Raw genomic sequence first — 25,092 nt, 5'->3', positions numbered from 1 at the left:
TGACTGTGGGGTAATGTCCCTCCTGACACTACAGAGAGAGATAACGCACTGCATTCGCATTCAGAAGTAAGGCAATTACAATCACTGTCCGAACGTCCATATTTAGGTTATCCGCAGTTTCCCTATAGCGATTAAGACGAATGATGGGATGGTTGCTTTCAAATGAACACGGCCGATTTCCTTTCTCTTTCATTCCCAATCCGAACTTGTGGCCTGTCCATAAAGGTTTCGTCGTGGGCAAGACGTTGAACACTTATATTACTTTCTTCCCTCTTCTGCCATTGACTAGTTATATGCTGAGGAGAAAAATGGCCTAATATCGTGTCCCTCTTTTTGCCTCCCGTACTGCAGCAGCTCGGCCAACGACCTTGCCCAAGTGGTAACACCGGTTCCCGTCAGATCACCGAAGTTAAGCGCTATCGGGCTGGGCTAGCACTTGGATGGGTGACCATCCGGTCTGCCGAGCGTTGTTGGTAAGCAGGGTGCACTCAGCCCTTGTAAGCGAAACTGAGGAGCTGCTTGATGGAGAAGTAGCGGCTCCGGTCTCGTGAACTGACATACGGCTGGAAGGGCAGTGTGATGACCACATGCCCCTCCATATCCGCACCCAGTGACGTCTCTGGGCCGAGGATGACACGGCGCCCGGTCGTTGCCGTTGGGCCTTCCAAGGTCTGTTCGGACGGAGTTTAGTTTTTAGTTTTAGTGCAGCAGCTCGAAGTGCAAGGACTCAACAAGTCGTTGAAAGTCCCCTGCAGAAATACTGACAAGGGAACCTCCCCATCGCACCCCCCTCAGTTATAAGTTGGCACACTGGATAGGCCTTGAAAAACTGAACACAGATCAATCGAGAAAACAGGAAGTTTCCAGAATGAGATTTTCACTCTGCAGCGGAGTGTGCGCTGATATGAAACTTCCTGGCTGATTAAAACTGTGTGCCCGACCGAGACTCGAACTCGGGACCTTTGCCCGAGGTGCTGCTTGATAGAGAAGTAGCGGCTCCGGTCTCGTGAACTGACATACGGCTGGAAGAGCAGTGTGATGACCACATGCACCTCCATATCCGCACCCAGTGACGCCTCTGGGCCGAGGATGACACGGCGCCCGATCGTTGCCGTTGGGCCTTCCAAGGTCCCGAGTTCGAGTCTCGGTCGGGCACACAGTTTTAATCGGCCAGGAAGTTTCAGGAAGAAGTTGTGTGGAACTATGAAAAAATAAGCAAAATATACAAACTGAGTAGTCCATGCGCAAGATAGGCAACGTCAAGGATAATGTAAGCATAGGAGCGCCGTGGTCCCGTGGTTAGCGTGAGCAGCTGCGAAACGAGAGGTCATTGGTTCATGCCACAGGAGGTTGCTGTCAGAGCCACTGCATTGTCTCTAATAATTACTATGTGTCGGCACATTGACTGTTCATATCCCTCACATTTACCACTTCCCATCCAGAGCAAGAGACCTTAATTCTCGGTCTGAAGCTTCTGATTACGCGCTCCGTAGCGCCGTACAGATTTTCTCATTGCCTGTGACACCAAGACCTGATTGGGAATATTAGACCTTTTGCAATGAGGAGCGAAAAGAGACCCGTCTCACTGATTCCCATGGGGAGACGTGACGGAAGGGGAATTTAAGCCAGTGGGCTGTTCTTTCCCGTTTTCTTGAAGAGATTTACGAGAAATGTTTAGATTTTAACATCCCGTCAGCACCAAAGTCATTAGGGAAATTCTAAATCTGGACTGATATTTCGTTCTTACTTGTTGTTTTGGTCTTCAGCTCAAAGACTGGTTTATGCAGCTCTCAACATCTCTCTCCAATTTTATTCAGTGACTCTTCATTAGTTGCATGATCTACCTACCTAATCTTCATCTTTCTTCTGTAGCAGCACAACTCAATATCTTCTATTCTCTTCTGGTCTGAATTGTTTATCATCTACGTTTCACTTCCCTGCAAGGCTATACTCCTTCAGACAAGACATCCTAACAAATTTATATTCGATGTCAAGAAATTTCTGTTACGCTTTTCTTCCCATTGCCAGTCTACAGTTTATATCGTCTCTACTTCGGCCATCATCAGTTATTTTACTGCTCAAATAGTAAAATCTATCTATTAGTTTTAGCGTATCGTTTCCGAACCTAATTCCTTTACCACCGCCTGACTGAATTCAGCAGCACTCCATTATCCTTGTTTTGCTTTTGTTAATGTTTATCTTCTCATCTCTTTTCGAAACACTATCCGTTCCGTTCAACTGTTCTTCGAAGTCTTCAGCTATTTCTGAAAGAAAAACAAAGGCATCAGCAAACGTTGATGGTGTTGAGACAGCAACTATCCACAAATTTATTTTAAGTTCCTTTATTCAAAAGGTACCGTCACCGGTTTCGAATCATTACAGTTCATCGTCAGACGGCCTTCATGCTTTTAGTAGAACATGTGGTACATTTTTATTGAATAGTTGTGCTAAAATATAAACAACACACAATTATAAGCACGTCACATAGATGGTTGCCTTACAGATTTGCATTGGGATGTGACACACGTGAAATGCCGGTTTGGAGTACTTGGTTTCATAGGTTTCATCCAGAAAACGGCGTTCGTAGTTTTCGCCACATTCCCATCATTGCAGACATAAACCTGTATAACTGAGTACTTCAGATTTGTCACTGAATACATTTCCACCACATTCCTATTGCTGCACACGTAAATTTGTATCACTGAGCACTTCATATTAGTCACAGAACAGACTTCTAACATGCATCGCATGTTTTGATAGATACAAAATGTTTAAAAACATATGAGTGTCAAAGATGCTTTGATACATCGTAACAATATAAAGATACCTCATGTCTGGGAAAAGATCACATATTCACTTATGTAACTGAAACGCCTTTTATACCACTATAGAGAGACACTGATTTTGTGAATATTAGAGCGAATACTGCTACACTAATTATAAAGATGTTCCATTTCAAAGATTTTTTAATTATTTGCTACTTGATCTGCAAATAGATGTAGGAATACTATTTGTTATTGGAGGGTGGAAAATAATTTTTGGAAATTTTTCAGAAAAGGGGTGTTAGCCAACTCAGTTTGTACATTAAAGATATAGTCTGCGGTGCTGTTTGTGTGTGTGTGTGTGTGTGTGTATTTCTATTTCTTCCAATATATTCATAGTGGTTCCCTTTTCTGTTAGATGTAAAGGTGATGATCCAGGGGCTCTCTGTGTTAAAAAGAAATCTACAGAGACCAGTGACTGTATACTGGCCTCTGTTTCCATTGTACAAGAGGTGGGATTCTTCCTAAATGTCGTTCACGGGCCTAAAGATGGCGTTTGGTACGCTGAAACTAGTAGCAAAAATAAAAGAAAACTGGAAATTTAGACGGCTGAAGGTGGTGTGATTTGAAATTTTAACTTTCCCATGTTATAAGCTAAGGAAGTTTGACTACTTAGATATGTGTTGTTTACTTATGAATGTGTATACAAATAACAGGAATGTGTATGAACATATTGAAATAATTACAAAGAATATATTGTTTGAAAATATACTGTTTTTTTAGTTACACGATATTTATGATAAAATGAACCTTGTTTAAATTAAAAAGGTAATACATTTTCTATTATTTGTCTTTATTCTATGATTACAGATTTTGGTATAAGATTGTATTCTTGCTGATGAGCATGTAGGAGCACACTATAACGTTTGCGAATAATATTATTCACAAATATACAGTTTTTTCAGCATACCTCAAAGCTAATGTTGAGTGACATGACCCCCTTTTGATCTCAACACCTCAATTATTGACACATAACGGGAAATTTTGGAAGTTGGCCCAGTCTAAACGAAGTTTCTAACACCTAAACGGTGAGGCACTCTTTTGGGATTTATTTGATTAGACAGTGCCAGCGATAAAATTCGGTCTGTTAGAGAGTTTGACGGTAACATGGTCCCTATCAGTGAACATTCAAAATTTTGTTCTGGAAGAATCAAGTAACCTCTAGAATTAACTGAATAACTGGACGAGGAAAGTCTTCTCACAGAAGTTTATATGTTGAAAGTATACGACATATTGAATACATAAAGTCATTGAAAAATCAGAAGTAGCGCTCCTAATGCATTGGTGTCTTAACCGAAATTGATTTTCCACGATATTAGAACTGGAAAACTAGTGTGAGAAGCTAGTCGGATAAGACCTAACGCCTCAAGAGGGAGCGTTTTGACAACATAAACTTAACGGACAGGGCAAAGTGGCGATGGCGAGTAACGGTTAAATATATGTATCTTCATCTACATCGTACTCTGCAAGCCACCTGACCGTGTGTGACGGAGGGTACTTTTGTACCACTAACTGAGCCCTCCAACCCTATTCCACTAACGAATAGCGCGTGGGAAGAATGAGCGTCGGTAAGCCTCTGTATAGGCTTTAATTTCTCGAATTTTCCCCCCGTGGGCATTACACGAGACGTATGTGGGAGGAAGTAATGTGATGTCCGACTCTTCCCTGAAAGCGCTCTCTCGAAATTTCAAAAGTAAACCTCTCTGTGATGCACAACGCCGTTCTTGTAATGTCTACCAGTGGGGTTTGTAGAGCATCTCCGTAACGCTCTTGCACCGGCTACACGATCCAGCGGCGAAACGCGCCGCTCTTCCTTGGATCTTCTCTCTCTCTTCTATCAGTCCTACCTGGCAGGGATCACGGACAGATGAACAATACTCAAGAATCGGTCGAACAAGCGCCATATGAACCACTTCCTTCGTGGATGAGTTAAATTTCTTCACAATTCTTCCTATGAATCTCAGTTTGGCATCTGATTTTCCCACTATTTGTTTGATGTGGTCATTCCAATTCAGGTCGCTCTGGATAGTTGCTCCTAGATATTTCACAGCAGATACTGTTTGCAGCGGTTTGTCATCAGTAGTGTAGCTATACAGCAGTGGATTTCTTTTCCTGTCAGTCATGGACTGTACGGCTGATCCCGGCGGAGGTTCGAGTCCTCTCTCGGGCATGGGTGTGTGTGTTTGTCCATAGGATAATTTAGATTAAGTAGTGTGTAAGCTTAGGGACTGATGACCTAAGCAGTTAAGTCCCATAAGATTTCACACAGGTTCACGTCTTTTCCTGTGTATGCGCAACGTATTACATTTATTTACGTTCAGGCTAAACTGCCAGAGCCTCCACCATTCATCAATTCTCTGGACAGCATTCTGGAAACCGTTACTGTCTTCAGGCGTTGCTTCTTTGTTATAAACAACCGCATCATCTGTGAACAGCCTTGAAGAGCATCCGACGCTTTCTACTAGATCAATTATACATGTTGTAAACAGTAACGGTCCTATCACACTTCTTTAGGGTATTCCGGAAATTACTTTCACATCTGTTGATTTTGTTCCGTTAAGGGTGACATCTTGAGTTATATCTGTAAGGAAGTCTTGAATCCAGTCACAAATCTGCTCCGATACTCGATAAGCTCGTTTTTTTGTTGTTTTTTTCTCTCACTAAACGGCAGTGCGGGACGGTGTGAAATGCCTTCCGGAAGTCAGAGAACACGGCATGAACGTGAGCACCATTGTCTACGGCGCTATGGATGTCATGGAGGAACAGAGAGAGCTGAGTTCCGCAGAATGTCTATTTGCAAAATCCATGTGGATTTTTACAGAGGAGATCTTTATTCACCAAAAACGCTATAATTCTTGAGCATAGAATATGATCCATAATTCTATGTACCACAGACTGACGTCAGTGATACCATTCTATAATTGCGTGCATCTGGCCTACGGTCCTTCTTAGGAAAGGGAATGACCTGCACTATCTCCCAGTCGCTATGTACCATTCGTTGCTCAAGCGATCTTCTATAAATTACTGCTAGAAAGGGAGCAAGTTCTTTCGTATGATCCTTGTACACTGAAGAGCCAAAGAATCTGGTACATCTGCCTCATATCGTGTAGGACACCCGCGAGCACGCAGAAGTGCCGCAACACGATGTGACATGGACTCGACCAATGTCTCTAGATGTTCTGGAGATAATTGACACCATGAATCCTGTAGCGCTGTCCACAAATCCGTAAGAGTACGAGGGGGCGGAGATCTATTCTGAACAACACGTTGCGAGGCATCTCAGATACGCTCAATAATGTTCATATCTGGGTAATTTGGTGGCAAGCGGAAGTATTTAAACTCAGGAGAGTGTTCCTGGAGCCACTCTGTAGCAAGCTCGACGTGTGGGGTGTCGCATTCTCCCGCTGAAATTGCCCAGGCCCGTCGGAATGCATAATGGACATGAATGGATGCAGGTAATCAGACAGAATGCTTCCTACATGTCACCTGTCAGAGTCGTATCTAGACGTTTCAGGAGTCCCAGTCACTCCAATTGCACACGCCCCACACCATTACAGAGCCTCCACCAGCTTGAACAGTCCCCTGCTGACATGCAGCGTTCATGGATTCATCAGGTTGCCTTCAAACCCGCACACGTCCATCAGCTCGATGCAAATTGAAACGAGACTCGTCCGACCATGCAACCTGTTTCCAGTTATCAACAGTCCAATGTCGGTTGACGGGCCCAGGCGAGGCGTAAGGCTTTGTGTCGTGCAGTCGTCAAGGTTACACTTGTGGGCCTTCGGCTCCGAAAGCCCATATCGATGATGTTTCTTTGAATGGTTCGCACGCTGACACTTGTTGATGGTCCAGCGCAGAAATCTGCAGCAGTTTGCGGAAGGGTGTTGGTCCCTTTCTTGCGTGATCTTTTTCCGGCTGCAGCGATGTCGGAGATTTGATGTTTTACCGGATTCCTGATTTTCATGGTACAGTCGATAAGCTCCCATTTTTTCCACTAAGCGGCAGTGCGGGAAAAATCCCCACTTCATTGCTTTTGTGGCGGTGCTCGTAGCGACAAACAATTCGCTGTAGAAACGGCTTACGAAGTCACCGCCACACTTTTAATAGCGGGCCGACCGGTCCGCTGGAACAGTGAACAGAAAGATGAAAACCCAAACACTCTGATTAAATAAAAGTCGGTACTTATCTTTATTAACGAAGATACAGCAACACAATAGTGAACTCCGTGTCTACAGAAATCTGACTAGTTCGAGTCGGAGCGGCTAGGTCAGCGTCGGCTGACGACAAACAACAACTCTGCTGCGATGAACACACGACTGACTAGCAAGTACACAATTCGGTGGCGAGTATACAACTGAGCGGCGAATACAGAACTGTCCTAGCGCTCGCGACTCCAGCGCTTAAGACGCCAGAAGCCAGCGGTGGCGCGCGCAGACTTGCGGCGATTTCCTGTATCGCTGGCGCTGCTTATGCGGACGGCGTCCGGACTTTGATGCTGCCAACCTTTTGGCAGCGGGCTCGGTTGGCATTACTGGCTAGGATATAACAATTGCTACCACGGAGATGCTGTGTCCCTTCGCTCGTACGCCGACTGTAGCACCACGTTCAAACTCACTTAAATATATATAAGCTGCCATTGTAGCAGCAGTACCCGATCTAACAACTGCGCCAGACACTTGTTGTCTTATGTAGGCGTTGCCGATCGCACCGTAGTATTCTGCCTCTTTACATATCTCTGTATTTGAAACGCATGTCTATACAACTTTCTTTTGCGCTTCAGTGTAGAATCTTATAGGTATCTCATCTGGTCCTGACTCCTTTCCACTACTAAGCGATTGTAGTTGTTTTTCTATCCGCAATCAGTTATCTCAATATCTGCCATTTCGACGCTCGTACGACGATTGAAAGGAGGGACCGTGTTACGATCTTCGGCGGAGAAACAATTTCGGAAGACAGAATTCAGTATTTCGGCCTTCTCTCAGTTATCTTCCGTTTCGAGCCAGTGCGGTCACTGAGAGAATGAACAGATGATTTGGACCCACTTTCATATTTTACATACGACCAAAACATCTTACGGTCTTTACTCAAATCTGTTGATAAAGTTTTACTTTCAAAGTCATTGAAAGCTCTCATTGCTCTCCTTACACTCATTTTTGTTTCGTTCAGCTTTTGTTTGTCAGCTAGGTTTTTACTCCTCTTGAGTCTGAGATGTTCTCTTTGTTTACGTAGCAGTTTCCCAACATGGCTATTATACCATGGTGGATCTTTCCCATCCCTTAAGGCCTTACTCGCCATATTGTTGTCTAGGGCATATTGTACGATGCCTCTGAAGTTTTTCCATTTTTTTCCTCCACATGTTCGTCCTTATTACCGAACATCTTATGCTGATTGCTCGGATATTCTGCAATTTGTATCCTGTGACTCTTGCTAAGCAAAAATATCTTCCTACCTTTCTTAACATTCTTTGTAAGACCCGTTGTCATAGATGTTATCACAGCCTTACGATCGATGATACTTTCCTTTGTGTTAACTGTCCGATGACTTCAGTTCTGTTTGTTGCCAGGAGACCTAAGACGTTACTTTCACGAGTTGGTTCTCTTAACTATCTGCATAAAGTAATTTTCGGAGAAAATATCCAAAACAATACCGCACGAATCCCTGCCTCTGGCACCAGTTTTGATAGCGTGACACTCCCAATCTGTACCTGGCAAGCTGAAGTCGTCCCCTATTACAACGACATGACCAAGAAAATTATTAACGATATTCTGAAAATTCGTCTGAAGCGCGCTACCTCTAGAGCACATGACCCAGGTGGTCTATAAAAGTATCCGATTATCATCTCTGACTGAGCTTCGATATTTAACTTCATCAAGATTATTTTACAATCGGAATCCGTGATCACCTCGCTAGATTTTATCGAATTCTTTACTACAGTAGACACGCCGCCACCATCTGCTCGAAAGATGAAGACCGTTATCAACCCTGGATACGATGTACAAATAGACAACTTAACCTGCACTCCGCGTACCATTATAGTTCATTTCACCAAATAAGCCAGCCGCCGAAAGGAGCCGAGGATGCCCTTAAAAGCCAAGCAGCTGGCTTCATTCGTACCGACATGTGCCACTAGATGCAGCCGGTTGCATCCAGTGGGCTCGATAGCCGCCGACAAGGCCTCCTCCACATCAAGGACGGCAAACATACGCAGTGCCCGCTGGCACTCTTTCCCACTTGCCTGCTATTCCCCTGAGGGGATCCATCACCCGCCTAACATTGGAGCTCCCAATGACAAGAATACCCACCCTCTGCATTTGTCGGGATTGCACAGGAAAATCGCTGCTGGCCAAACAGGAGAGGTGTCCCGTGCTGGCTCAGAGTTATCATCAATACTGGGTATCACCTCATACCTGTTGCTAAGGTGTAGGAAGCGAGCAGCGTGACCTGCTCCATCTTTGGCCTTCTCTCCAGTGACATGCAAAACATAACGAGGAAAATAAAGAAACACTAAAAACAGCTCTGCAGATTTCTCAGTATACCCTGAGAGGACAAGCTCTTAAATTGAAATAAAGTTCTCTACTGAAGTGGATGTATCTTCTAGAACCTCTGCTAAACGAAAAGCTTCTGCACGAGCTAAGAATGCAAACTGGAATGCACTGGTTTAAACTGCTTTCTGTGTACCAGCACGAGATTTAAAATTGGGAGCATAACATGGAGATTCTGGCGGCAGGAAAATTACACTAGGAAGTCGCCTAACAAAAAGATATGCACCAAGATTCACGCAAAAACAAAAGCGTAGATAATTTGCTAACTACTAGTCTACACAGCACAGAACACAGGTAGAGTTTACTCCTTTGCAGAAGTGCATGAAAAAAAAACTCTGGAAATAACCTAAATTACTTTAATAAAATACTCTCGGCTTTCGAAGCGCTTCGGGTGGTTAATTCCGACAAGCTTTCGGCAGAGATCTCCTCTGCCATTGTCAAGTGATAGAATGTCGTCTTCAAGCTGCGTCAAGTGATTAACTGCCCACGAGCTTTTGGCAGAGATCTCCTCTGCCATTGTCAAGTGTTTGACTGTCGTCTTCAAGCCGCTTTGAGTGTTTACCTGCCCACAAGCTTTTGGCAGAGATATCCTCTGTAATTGTCAAGTGGTCGACTGTCGTCTTCTAGCTGCGTCCAGTGGTTTAAAGCCCATGACCTTTCGTCAGAGATCTCCTCTGCCATTGTCAAGTGGTTGACTGTCGTCTTCAAGCCGCGTCAAGTGGTTAACTGCCCACGAGCTTTTGTCAGAGATCTCCTCTGCCATTGTCAAGTGGTAGACTGTCGTCTTCAAGCCGCGTCAAGTTGTTTACTGCCCACAAGCGTTTGGCAGAGATCTCCCCTGACATTGTCAAGTGGTTGACTGTCGTCTTTAAGTTGCGTCAAGTGGTTAACTGCCCACGAGTTTTTGGCAGAGATCTCCTCTGTCATTGTCAAGTGGTAGACTGTGGTCTTCAAGCCGCGTCAAGTGATTTAGTGCCAATGAGCTTTCGGCAGAGATCTCCTCTGCCATTGTTAAGGTGTAGACAGTCGTCTTTAAGCAACGTCAAGTGTTTTACTGCCCATGACCTTTCGGCAGAGATCTCCTCTGCCATTGTCAAGTGATTGATTGTCATCTTCGAGCCACATCAAGTGGTTAACTGCCCACGAGCATTTGGCAGAGATCTCCCCTACCATTGTCAAGTGGTTGACTGTCGTCTTCCAACTGCGTCAAGTTGTTTACTGCCCACGAGCTTTTGTCAGAGATCTCCTCTGCGATTGTCAAGTGGTAGACTGTCGTCTTCAAGCCGCGTCAAGTTGTTTACTGCCCACAAGCGTTTGGCAGAGATCTCCCCTGCCATTGTCGAGTGGTTGACTCTCGTCTGCAAGTCGCGTCAAGTGGTTAGCTGCCCACGGGCTTTTGGCAGAGATCTCCTCTGCCATTGTCAAGTGGTAGACTGTCGTCTTCAAGCCACGTCAAGTGTTTTACTGCCCACGAGCTTTCGGCACAGATCTCCTCTGCCATTGCCAAGTGGTAGACTGTCGTCTTCAAGCCGCGTCAAGTCGTTTACTGCCCACGACCTTTCGGCAGAGATCTCCTCTGCCATTGTCAAGTGGTTGATTGTCGTCTTCAAGCATCGTCAAGTGGTTAACTGCCCACGAGCTTTTGGCAGAGATCTCCTCTGCCATTGTCAAGTATTTGAATGTCGTCTTCAAACTGCGTCAAGTGGTTAACTGCCCACGAGCTTTCGTCAGAGATCTCCTCTGCCATTGTCAAGTGGTAGACTGTCGTCTTCAAGCCACGTCAAGTGTTTTACTGCCCACGAGCTTTCGGCAGAGATCTCCTCTGCCATTGCCAAGTGGTAGACTGTCGTCTTCAAGCCGCGTCAAGTCGTTTACTGCCCATGACCTTTCGGCAGAGATCTCCTCTGCCATTGTCAAGTGGTTGATTGTCGTCTTCAAGCATCGTCAAGTGGTTAACTGCCCACGAGCTTTTGGCAGAGATCTCCTCTGCCATTGTCAAGTATTTGAATGTCGTCTTCAAACTGCGTCAAGTGGTTAACTGCCCACGAGCTTTCGTCAGAGATCTCCTCTGCCATTGTCAAGTGGTAGACTTTTGTCTTCAAGCCGCATGAAGTGGTTTACTGCCCACGAGCTTTCGACAGAGATCTCCTCTGCCATTGTCAAGTGGTTGTCTGTCGTCATCAACCCGTGTCAAGTGGTTAACTGCCCACGAGCTTTCGTCAGAGATCTCCTCTGCCATTGTCAAGTGGTAGACTGTCGTCTTCAAGCCACGTGAAGTGTTTTACTGCCCACGAGCTTTCGGCAGAGATCTCCTCTGCCATTGCCAAGTGGTAGACTGTCGTCTTCAAGCCGTGTCGAGTGTTTAACTGCCCACGAGCTTTTGGCAGAGATATCCTCTGTCATTGTCAAGTGGTTGACTGTCATCTTCAAGCTGCGTCAAGTGGTTTACTGCCCACGAGCTTTCGTCAGAGATCTCCTCTGCCATTGTCAAGTGGTAGACTGTCGTCTTCAAGTCGTGTCAAGTGGGTAACTGCCCAAGAGTCTTCGGCAGAGATCTCCTCTACCATTATCAAGTAGTCGATTGTCGTCAGAATGCCACTGGCATACATGTCAATGGTTTGGTTGTGTGACTGCCGCGCGCACTCAATTCCCCGATCTCGGGATCCTAGGACATACTCATCTGCAATCCACCGTCTTTATTTAGGGTGTTTTCCGACATTTTGTTCTCTATTGCTTCATGTATTACACTGTCTCAGAAGCCGTTGGTCCGTTTAATAATAGAATTATCGTCGAATGCAATTCGGTGTCCGTTTTCCAGTGGATGCTCCGCTACAGCTGATTTTGCGGTATAGCACAGGCGAAGTATTTGTCGTGTTCTATGCGATGCTGTTCAATTGTACGGACAGACTGACTGAGATAAAACTGCCCTCACTTACACGGTATTTTATTTATTCCCTGTGTTCTGAGGCCTACATCGTTTTTCTTAGGCTTCATTAGCTGCCGGATCTTTGCTGGGGGCCTGAAGACTGCAATGATTTTATATTTATTCATGTTTATTGAAGAGTTGCCTAATCTTCCCTGTTACTGAGCCACAAAACGGTAAAAACGCAGTCTTCTTCGCGTCTTCTTCGGAGGTCTTCTGCTTTCGCGCCTTAGCAGAACGGATTTGGAAATTTGTCTGTTGTTGTAACCTTCTTTCTTGAAAATTTTACGTAAGTGGCTCAGTTTCCTAGGCAGGTTTCCAGCGTCTCAAGCGGATTCAGCTCCATGTACCAAGGTCCTCAGAACAGATCGTTTCTTTGCTGGGTAGTGGTCGCTGGCAGCTTGCAGACACCGATCCTAGTGGGTGGGCTTGCGGTAAACGTTGTGACGGACACACCCAATGGGTTTATGGCGAATAAGAACGTCCAGGAACGGGAAGCAACTATCCTTTCTACTTCCACCGTGGACGTTGTTGATGTGTTCCAGGAACTCTTTGAGGTTATCATATCCATTAGGCCATATGACGAAGGTATCGTCGACGTACCGATAAAAACAACTAGGCTCTGCAGGAGCTGTGTCCAAGGCGATGTCCTCAAAATGCTCCATAAACGGGTTCGCTACAACTGGACGTCCGTCTGGTTGAAATGTTCTCCACCATGTGAAAAATACGATGACGTCAGGTATGTTTAAATAAATCCACGACGGTGTCGCCAAAGAGGTATATCAGCAAAAGGGATACTTCGTTGTGAAGGAGCGAAGTTTAGTCCCTTCTTAAGTCCTGAGATGGCACCAGAGTCGAAGTTTCTTGCTGTTGTGCCAATCACGGTGCGTTCCGCTCTTGAACAGCGTCGCATAGAACATGGAAGGTGTCTCCGCCTACGCTTTCCCGAAAAATCAGCTGTCGCGGAGCATGCACTGGAAAACGGACACCGAATTGCATTCGACGATACTTCTATTATTAAACGGACCAACGGCTTCTGGGATAGCGTAATACATGAAGCAATAGAGATCATAATATCGGACAACACCATAAATAAAGTCGGTGGATTGCAGCTGACTACGGCGTGCGTTCCCGTGATTGGGGAATTGAAGAGGGCGCGGCGGTCACGCCACTAAAAACAGTGCCATATATATGGCGCGTGACTGGGTAGCAGTGACGTCACTGACGGCGGCTCGGCTATATAACTACGGCAGCGATTTTCAGTCGACAGTCATCCACTTCAAAATGGCAGAGGAGATCTCTCTCGAAAGTTCGTGCGCGGATAAGCACTTGACGCGTCTTGAATTAATGTTTGTCAGACAACTGCTGCTTCTGCTGCTACTGCTGCTACCGCTACACTCGCGTCCCCTCCGCTCGGCGTCTGTCTTAATTTTTTAGACTAGTCTAGATTGAGTCGTAGGTTCAAAACGGATACAGTGGAAATCGGTTTCAGCAAAACAATGAGGAACGTTACAAAACAGACCAGCGATGCATTAACTCTAACAGAATGCATGGCAAGGGGAAATTCATACCCGATCTCTCTAACACAGGTTCAACCGCACTGGGATATTAGAGGAACGTTACACTTTATGGGCCCCACCTCCTCTGCTCCCCCCCCCCCCCCCCCCACCCTCACCCAAATGGCGGCAAAGAGAGAAGACACGCGGTGGCGCCACTGTTAGGTGTGGAGGGAAAATAACAGGGGCGCCAATTGCAAATTCGCGGCACAGAAGCAAATTAAAAGTAGATCATAGCGATATGTATACATTGTAGTTGTTCGTTTATTGTTATTTTTGGATCAAGTACGGTAAAGTTATTTACACATTTACAACGGTTCTACAACGTGTTTACAGGGTATACAGAAGAGTTCTACACATGAAATGGGTTTTGAGATCCAGAACACGGTTTCCCTGACAAAATGGTTCAATAAGAAAAACATGTCCATACACTTCTCTATCCACTCGCTAACTGCTAGTCCGTCCGACCACACAATCTCTTGCCAACCTACAAACAGGCTACTGACAACCGCACCGCTTCAGCACCCCTAGTCACTCGATTTTTCTGTCTATTTAAGGTCTTCCACGTCTAATAACGTAGTTGGAAACAAGCAGCAGGTTCTTCCATCAGGTTTTAGGTATGTTCACCAGATGCATTGTTTCGCCACAGAACAGTTCGGCGGATGGAAGGAGATGAGGTAAAATTGCTTCCGTTGTTTGGAGAAAAAACTTAACACCAGTCTTACAACATTATAAGAATATATTTAACTTCTAGCAGATAGCACCCCCAGAGGCTCTGAAGATCTCAAACGGTATTACGTGCCCACGTCAGTTGACTACTGTAAGTTCTGAGCTCGTAGGCAACTTGAGCGTGATTGCACCCACACGCCACACATTGTGGGGAATTCTTCCCTATTGGTCTTCTTCTTTCTTATTTTTCTTACCCTTAATTCCACCGGCCATCCTGATTTAGGTTTTCCGTGATTTCCCTAAATCACTCCAGGCAAATGCCGGGATGGTTCCTCTGAAAGGGCACGGCCGACTTCCTCCGCCATCCTTCCCTAATCCGATGAGACCGATGACCACGTTGTCTGGTCTCCTTCCCCAAAACAACCAACCAACCAACCTTAATTCCACCAAGTAAAGCGTCCGCTTTTTCAGGATTTGGCAAATTCTATGTTATTAATTATTGTCGGTGGATACCGTTCCTGATGCCACAGTCGTCAAGGTTACCTAAGACAGGGAAGTCGTGTGCCTCGTCTGGCTGTGAACAGTGCAAATTTGTTGTGTGGGGCCGGCCGAAATGGCCGAGCGGTTCTAGGCGCTCCAGTCCGGAACCGCGCGACTGCTACGGTCGCAGGTTCGAATCCTGCCTCGGGCATGGATGTTTGTGATGTCCTTAGGTTAGTTAGGTTTAACTAGTTCTAAGTTCTAGGGGACTAATGACCTCAGCAGTTGAGTCCCATAGTGCTCAGAGCCATTTGAACCATTTTCTTGTTCTGTGGGTTATCGTGTTTTACCTGTTTGTATATCGTATTCTATCAGACGGAATTTGGGAACCAGCCCAGCAATTCCTTAAGCTAGCATAAGAAACCGCCTAAAAACCGCCCTCAGTCTGGCCGGTGTACCAGCCCACGATCAGTAAGACGCGACGCGGATTCGGTCTGTGTATCACCTGTCTCCCTTTCTCGGAAGGTATCGCACTGAGCGTGTCGCTATACGAGAAAGTCAGAATTCTTCCCTATTAGAAGAATAGAATAATTTTAGTTCATTAATAAGAACTTTGTCAACATTTAGGAATATCATAGAATGCGAGAAATTTTCAAGTATATTATAATTTTGATGAGAAATACTCTCTGCACTTTTTATGGCGCAAGCAGTGTGAGTTTGTAGGAAATCAAGTACATGTTGTTCGTTGTCTTTCCACGGGGAGCAGTCCTGGAGCACAGTCATGATACCATTAAAGCGACGTATTTGTCGTAACTTTTTGCTCAAGTATCTGCATAGATTAAAGAATCATGAAATAACACGATAGCTGAATTGTTACTGAATATTCGAGCGTCCCTTACACAATACAAATCTGAACCAGTGAGCCGTGATTTTTTTCTCTTTTTACGTAAGTGATTCACAGTTAGCAGTTGCCAGATAACATTGTAGTTGGGATCGAATTTCACTCTACACACCTGTAGGCTGAATATGTTGTGCAGTGGATAAAAAACCCACAAAATTAGCATTTTATAACAATTTTTGGGTTAAAAACGTAAAACACGGCATTTAAGGATTTTTATTTAATTTTGTAAAATACTGCTATACAATTTATGTTTTAATGAACTGATAATATTTAAAAAGTGATAAGAATTGAACTCGTTAAATATTCAATATACAGGATGTCCCAGCTATCTTGTCCACCCAAAATATCTCTGGAACAATAACAGCTATTGGAAAACGACTTTCACCGGTATCAATGTAGGGCTGGGGCCCATGAATGTACACATTTGGAAACATTCTAAAACGAAAGCATGTGTTTTTTAACACAAACTTATGTTTTTTTAAATGGACCTCCTATATTTTTTCTTCAGCAATCCATAGCATGACAAAGCACATACACAATGGCGTTGATTACATCGCAATATTCCCATTATATCCCGAGATATTAAGACGCGAAGTTGACGCTTGAAACACCCGACATGCGCTGCTAGCGCACGTCCTGAGGCTCAGGCGTGAACCCCATGCTGCCCGTAATCGCGATGTGATTGACATGCGTTATCACATTTCCACACTTATCAAGAGGTCCGAAACGAATTATACGGTCTGCTGCCATCCTGCATTAACGTCGTACATTCCAGCAGGTATTTATCCCATAGGGTAGGGGTGATGCGGTTCTGTAACATATCTATGTACCGCAACGTTAGTCACAAAGTTAACTTCGCTTATCATTAATCCGTTACTAAAAAGGTAATGCCGTTCAACGTTAAAACTTTACTTTACTGTAGATCTAGCGCAAGTGACAGTTAATCATTCACTCGTAATAGTAAAATTCATGTTGATGGTTTTAGTGAAACGAGCAAGTGGACTAAAAGTTTTACCGTTGTTTAGGTAAAAATGTTTTGATTTGGGAAGTTCAGGTAGGACATAGAAGATGAATGTAAACATGTTTAACCAATTAGTTTTATTATCACATAATTATCAATGTTACCCTATTGCGGAAGTCATTTCCATGACGATCCTGGTGTAAATGAACATGGTAAGGATGAAATTTATGACGTTTAAGAATACGCTGTGCACTTGATTTCGACACACCAACTTCACGTTCAATTTGACGTGTGCTGATTTGAGGATTCACAGCTATGATAGCGAGCACAGCAACTTCAGCACGTTCATCTGTGCGTGTTCTAGGACGATGTCGAGATCTTGGATTTAAGCTTCCCGTTTCACGTAGACGAGATGAGAGACGACCAAACATTCGGCGCGAAGGCGATGGCTTGTCAGGGAATCGTCTTCTGTGCAGTCGTTCTGCCTGAACAGCATTTCGTCCACCTACAACAGGGTACAGTACAGGTATGTAGAGTAGGGTAGATAACAGACATATTAACTTAATAATCATAATGTTCGCTAACAGTACTATCAACAAACAAGCAATCTCATAACGTATTTCCCGTCAACGTGCATTCTCCATAGATCAGCAGCATTTCTACCATATCTTCATGTGTGTACATTATACTGTACAGTATAAGTTCCACAACACAACGTTTATTCACAATGTGTACTACCTCCATGCCGTCACTAGATTACTCTGATGCACGACTACACTGGCAAGCGGTGTACTGCACGCCAAAGCAACAATAAATGGGATGCTCGGAGGGTGGTGGAGTACAGGAGTTTGCATGGGTCGCAAATCATAAACAAGGCGACGTGGTAACTGTGGCAGTAGTGGGAACTACGTTGGACACTTGACTAGGTAGAGCCAGGCCCTGCGCGACAGGGACAATGGGTCATATAATGCATTAGATAAACCTTATTTTGGGTGTGCAGGATAAATAAGACAACCTGACGGGTGTACACCGATCGGTACTGGTTCATATTGTGTACGTAGATACGTAAAACGTGCAAGAGGGAAACCATGATGTGCTTATGAGAGTTGATGGCAGCAGACCGTATTATTCGTTTCGGACCTCTTGATAAGTATGGAGGTGTGATTACGCATGCCAATCACATCGCGATTACGGGCAGCATGGGGTTCACGCCTGAGCGTCAGGACGTGCGCTAGCAGCGCATGTCGGGTGTTTCAAGAGTCAACTTCGCGTCTTAATATCTCGGGATGTAATGGGAATATTGCGATGTAATCAACGCCATTGTGTATGTGCTTTGTCATGCTATGGATTGCTGAAGAAAAAATATAGGAGGTCCATTTGAAGAAACATAAGTTTGTGTTAAAAAACACATATGCTTTCGTTTTAGAATGTTTCCAAATATGTACATTCATGGGCCCCAGCCCTACATTGATACCGGTGAAAGTCGTTTTCCAATAGCTGTTATTGTTCCAGAGATATTTTGGGTGGACAAGATAGCTGGGACATCCTGTATATTCATACAGATACATTTTTAAGCAAAAGAGCAAAAAGCTGAGATTGGTGTACATGTCTATTGGGCTAATTTTGACTAACAAAAGTAATGATAACCAAGCAAATTTTACATCTACTGCATCCAGATACAATACTTTCCCGCAGTATATCGTTTATCAATAAATGATTTCCCCAGCGCAAAGAGCTGAACAACCCGCATCTAGTATCAGGAAGTAAAGATACAAAAAGAATTAAAGTGTCATGAACTGAATGAAATGAAAGCCGGAAGAAATCGGCTTTTGAGAAATAGAACTTTTAGCTGATGTTGGTAACTGGCAAGCCTCCTCCGCCACACACACACACACGCACACACGCACACACACACACACAAACACACACACACACACACACACGCGCGCGCGCGCGCGCGAGCGCGCGCGCGCGCTGAAAGAGAGAGAGGGAGAGAGAGAGGGAGAGAGAGAGAGAGGCGCCTCTCAAAGTCCAAGGCTGAAAGAAAATTCCTCTCACGCCCAGAATACATTCAGCTGTTTTCTATTTTGTTTTAATACATCATAAACAGTGACACAGTGCAAGTTTAAAGTGCAATTCCACCATCAAGAGAATATGGAATAAGTTTAACCACAACGATATAACATTCAAAAGATGTTTAGATAGAAAATAAGAAAAGATTGCGTTTGCTCAAAGCGGAACGCACCACAAACAACCCTGAAGTGCCACACGTTTGACTGCTCGTCGCTGGTAATACACAGGGTGACAATTATTGAACTATATGAAATAAAATCGTCATAACGACTGAACGGTTTGCGTCAATAAGCAAAATAGGCCCATTTCGGGGACTGAGAATCCGCAGTTTGTGATCGAGAAGTCTCTTCACCCTCAACAAGTGACTGTGTGGTATGCAATGTCCAGTCACAGAATAATCGGTGTGATATTGCTTGATGACACAGTAACTACCGAAAGCTGCGTGAAGGTTTTGGAAGATGATTTCATCCTCATTATCCAAAGTGACCCTGATTTCGACAAGATGTGGTTCATGCAAAGCGGAGCTCGACCACATCGAAACAGGAGAGTGTTTGTTGTCCTGGAGAAGCATTTTGGGGACCGCATTCTGGCTCTGGGGTACCCAGAGTCCACTGGCACGGACGTCGATTACCCGCCATATTCTCCGGATCTGAACACACATGCGACTCCTTTTTGTGCGGCTATATTAAAGGCGAGGTGTGCAGAAATAACCCCAAAACCATTGCTGAGCTGAAAACACCCATTCGGGAGATCGTCAACAGCATCGATGTTCCCTCATTTCAACGGGGCATGTAGAATTTCGCTATTCGTCTGCCTCACATCATCGCGCATGATGGCAGGCATAACGGACATGTTATAACCTAAATCCAAATATCTGTAGTGACGTTTACATGTTGAATAAAGTGTGTGCACGCCGTAGTTTGTAACTAATTTATGTTTTGGGGTTTTAGAGGTGAACGATGACTTAATTCGTATCAACTGCCCACAGAAATATTTGGCCGAATAACACAAGTAAATTGCTTGCATCTGCTGTTTTCACGAGGCCTCCCACAATATTACTAAAAAAAAAAAAATGCGGGACAATTTGTGGTGAGGGTCCGTAGTTGCAGCAGAGATGGCCTGCGCCTAAGATGCGGCCCTGGTAATAATCTGTTGGGTTGTAATGACAGGTTGTACCTAAGTCAGGTAACGAGCCATGTTAAATGATCAGAATTCAGTGGCCTGACCTGTAATTGGCTTCTGCTGTGGGTGTAGCCCGTAATACTGTCGGCTAGATTCCGCTGCGAGGAGGATACCCGGATTGTGGGCTGATACAAGCGGGTTAATAGCGAGCTTTGCGCATGCAGTCGACGTGCGCATCCTCAGGGCCAAGTCTCCGCGACTGACGGCTCGCAAAGGCCGCCGTCGTGTTGTCACAAGCTCAACACCGCGTATGTCAACATGAGCTACGAGAGCGGCGACACACTTTCACTCGCGAAGTTTGGCCAACGGAGGACAACTGACGCCCGCGCTCCTGTGCGTGTGCGTATATGTGTGTTGGCTAACACACCGCTAACTGGTGTTAAGTGCTCAGTACGTGACTTCTGAAGGTAGCGCCGCGCGGCTTGTTCATGACCGTGGATTTTACAGTTTCGGGAATTCGAGGAACTTCCGGGGTTGCCCGTGCATCAATACAGAGTGAGTGCCGCAGAACTCGCATCCGTGAGGAGTGGGGTTCAAATCCCCGACTGCTTATCCAGATTTATCTTTATCGTAGTTTCCCTAAATCGATAGAGGCAAATACAGGGATGGTTCTCTTGAAAAGGACAAGAACGATTTAGTTCCCCACGATTTTCCATTCAAAGCTATTGCCCGTCTCTAATGATCTCATCGTGGAAGGGATGTTAATCCTGTGAAGCATATATTTCACCATGGCTGTTAACATTTGATTTTGTACGATTGGCCAACTTCGGCTGAAGTACTATTAGTAAAAAAAAAAAAAAAAGGTCCAAATGGCTCTGAGCACTATGGGACTTGCCGGCCGCGGTGGCCGTGCGGTTCTAGGCGCTCCAGTCCGGAGCCGCGCTGCTGCTACGGTCGCAGGTTCGAATCCTGCCTCGGGCATGGGTGTGTGTGATGTCCTTAAGTTAGTTAGGTTTAAGTAGTTCTAAGTTCTAGGGGACTAATGACCACGGCAGTTGAGTCCCATAGTGCTCAGAGCTATTTGAACCATTTTGAACTATGGGACTTAACATCTGAGGTCATCAGTCCCCTAGAACTTAGAACTACTTAAACCTAACTAACCTAAGGACATCACACACATCCATGCCCGAGGCAGGATTCGAACCTGCGACCGTAGCAGTCGCGCGGTTCCGGACTACAGCGCCTAGAACCGCATGGCCACCGCGGCCGGCTACTATTAGTAAGTGGCAAATCGTGCGAACAAGCGCGTTTCTACCATATTGTGTCCATTCATGCGCCATCTTGTGAAAAGTGACACAGTCCATATACGGAAATCAGGGATCACACCCGTGCTGACCAGTGTAGCACGCCAACGGTCTTTAAACCGTCGAGGAGATTCGAGCTGGGTCTGGTTTACCTCTGTGACTCACAAACCAGCACTCTGCGCCTTACGCTGTACTAGCAGCTCGTAATAAATCCAAGAAGTAAAACGAGAACAGAAATAAATTTAAACCTTCGAAGTGTATAGTTCGAAACTGCTTTCAACTTTTTATCTGTCCGCAACCGAGTAAAACAGAACGATTCCGTATCACTTTTTGTAACGTGGCTGAAGTAATAAGCTCACAGCGCTCATCTGAATCCACAGCTACATGACTGCTGTGCATTTCACACTTTGGTGCCTGGCAGGGGTTCTCAAACTACCTTCAGACTATTTCCCTACTGGTCCACAACGGGAGGGAGTGAAAGTTGAATCCTTAAATCTTTCTCTTATTTTATTATGATGATCATTTTCCCCTATGTAGATTGGCGAAAATAAAATATTTTCACATTCAGAGGAGAAATTTCGTGAAAAACCTCGCCGCAACGGAAAACGCCTTTGTTTTAATGATTGCCATCCCAACTTGATTGTCATATCCGTGGCTCTCTACTAATTCGTAATAATACAAATGAGCTGCCCTTCTTTGAGCTTCTTCGATGTCTTCCATCACTCCTCTCTGATGAGGATCCTATACAGCACAGCAATATTCTGACAGAGGACGAACGAGAGTACAGCAGTCTCCTTGGTAGACCTGTTGTACCTTCCAAATGTTCTGCCAGTAAAACGTATTTGGTTAGCCTCCCCAACAACATTATCTATCCCATCGTTCCAACCTAAGTTGTTCCTAATAGTAATTCCTACGTATTTAGTCGCGTTGACAGCCTTTAGATTTGGTGAGTTATCATATAATCCAAATTTAACTGATTTCTTTTTATGCTCATGTGGATGACCTCACACTTTTCCTTATTGAGAGATATATGTCATTTTTCGCACCATTTAGAAACAATGTCTAAGCCATTTAGCGATTGGTTTTGTTCTACTGATGACTTTACTTGCCGTAAATGACAGCATCAGCAGCAAACAATCTAAGAGGGCTACTCAGTTTATCTCCTAAGTCGTTTATGTAGATTAGGAACAGCAGAGGGCCTATAACACTTCCTTGGGGAACGCCGGACTTCAGTTCTACACTCCTGGAAATTGAAATAAGAACACCGTGAATTCATTGTCCCAGGAAGGGGAAACTTTATTGACACATTCCTGGGGTCAGATACATCACATGATCACACTGACAGAACCACAGGCACATAGACACAGGCAACAGAGCATGCACAATGTCGGCACTAGTACAGTGTATATCCACCTTTCGCAGCAATGCAGGCTGCTATTCTCCCATGGAGACGATCGTAGAGATGCTGGATGTAGTCCTGTGGAACGGCTTGCCATGCCATTTCCACCTGGCGCCTCAGTTGGACCAGCGTTCGTGCTGGACGTGCAGACCGCGTGAGACGACGCTTCATCCAGTCCCAAACATGCTCAATGGGGGACAGTTCCGGAGATCTTGCTGGCCAGGGTAGTTGACTTACACCTTCTAGAGCACGTTGGGTGGCACGGGATACATGCGGACGTGCATTGTCCTGTTGGAACAGCAAGTTCCCTTGCCGGTCTAGGAATGGTAGAACGATGGGTTCGATGACGGTTTGGATGTACCGTGCACTATTCAGTGTCCCCTCGACGATCACCAGTGGTGTACGGCTAGTGTAGGAGATCGCTCCCCACACCATGATGCCGGGTGTTGGCCCTGTGTGCCTCGGCCGTATGCAGTCCTGATTGTGGCGCTCACCTGCACGGCGCCAAACACGCATACGACCATCATTGGCACCAAGGCAGAAGCGACTCTCATCGCTGAAGACGACACGTCTCCATTTGTCCCTCCATTCACGCCTGTCGCGACACCACTGGATGCGGGCTGCACGATGTTGGGGCGTGAGCGGAAGACGGCCTAACGGTGTGCGGGACCGTAACCCAGCTTCATGGAGACGGTTGCGAATGGTCCTCGCCGATACCCCAGGAGCAACAGTGTCCCTAATTTGCTGGGAAGTGGCGGTGCGGTCCCCTACGGCACTGCGTAGGATCCTACGGTCTTGGCGTGCATCCGTGCGTCGCTGCGGTCCGGTCCCAGGTCGACGGGCACGTGCACCTTCCGCCGACCACTGGCGACAACATCGATGTACTGTGGAGACCTCACGCCCCACGTGTTGAGCAATTCGGCGGTACGTCCACCCGGCCTCCCGCATGCCCACTATACGCCCTCGCTCAAAGTCCGTCAACTGCACATACGGTTCACGTCCACGCTGTCGCGGCATGCTACCAGTGTTAAAGACTGCGATGGAGCTCCGTATGCCACGGCAAACTGGCTGACACTGACGGCGGCGGTGCACAAATGCTGCGCAGCTAGCGCCATTCGACGGCCAACACCGCGGTTCCTGGTGTGTCCGCTGTGCCGTGTGTGTGATCATTGCTTGTACAGCCCTCTCGCAGTGTCCGGAGCAAGTATGGTGGGTCTGACACACCGGTGTCAGTGTGTTCTTTTTTCCATTTCCAGGAGTGTATTTTACCCGATGATTTTCCGTCGATTACTACTTACTAAAACCTTTCTGAGAGGAAATCACGGACCCAGTCACACAATTGAAGCGATACTCCATAGAAACGCAATATGACTAGAAGCCTCTTGTGAGAAACGGTGTCAAAAGCTTTCTGCAAATCTGGAAATATGGAATCAATTTGAGATCACCTGTCAATCGCGGTCATTACTTCATGAGAATAAAGAGCTAGCTGAGTTTCGCAAGAACGATATTTTACGAATCTAAGCTGACTGCGTGTCAGTAGACCATTACCTTTGAGGTAATTCATTATGTTCGAGCGTAAAATATGTTCCAAAATCCTACTGCAAATCGACTTTAATGATACGGGTCTGTAATTCAGCGGGTTACTCCTATTTCCTTTCTTGAGCATTGGTGTGACCTGTGCAACTTTCCAGTCTTTTTTGTACAGATCTTCCGTCGAGCGAGCGGTTGTACATGATTGCTAAATATGGGTCTACTGCATCAGCATACTCTGAAAGTAGCCGTATCGGTATGCTATCTGGACCGGAAGAATGGCCTTTATTAAGTGCTTTAAGTTGCCTCGCTACATGTGGGGTATCTACCTCTAAGTTACTCGTGTTGGCAGTTGTTCCCGATTCTTATTCTGGAATATTTACTTCGTCTTCTTTGGTGAAGGAGCTTTTGAGAACTGCGCTGTATAACTCTGCTTTATTGGCGCTGTCATCGGTAATTTTTCTATTGGTATCACGCAGTGAAGCTATTGAGTCTGTCTTGCCGTTGGTATACTTTACATAAGACGAGAATCAGTTCTGATTTTCTGTCAGATTTGGAGACAAGAGTTTCGTTGTGGAAGCTATTAAAAGCATCTTGCATTGAAGTCCGTGCTGAGTTTAGAGTTGCAGTGAAAAATCGCCAGTCTTGGAGATTTTCTGTTCTTTTAAATTTGGCGTGCTTTTATCGTTGTTTCTGCAACAGTGCTCTCACCGGTATTGTGTACCGTAGAGGATCAGCATAATCTGTTATTAATTTATTTGATATAAATCTCTCAGTTGCCTTAGACACTTTCGCTATGGTCTTCAGTCC

General features: G+C 45.3%; 1 pseudogene; it reads left to right on the top strand.

The window, feature by feature from the left end:
* The first annotated feature begins 358 nt into the window (after positions 1–358).
* Positions 359–476, top strand: LOC124560337 (annotated as a pseudogene).
* Positions 477–25,092: the final 24,616 nt, after the last annotated feature.

Source organism: Schistocerca americana, chromosome 1, assembly GCF_021461395.2.
Source record: "Schistocerca americana isolate TAMUIC-IGC-003095 chromosome 1, iqSchAmer2.1, whole genome shotgun sequence".
NCBI lineage: Eukaryota > Metazoa > Arthropoda > Insecta > Orthoptera > Acrididae > Schistocerca > Schistocerca americana.
This window is presented reverse-complemented; position numbering and strand designations above follow the sequence as displayed.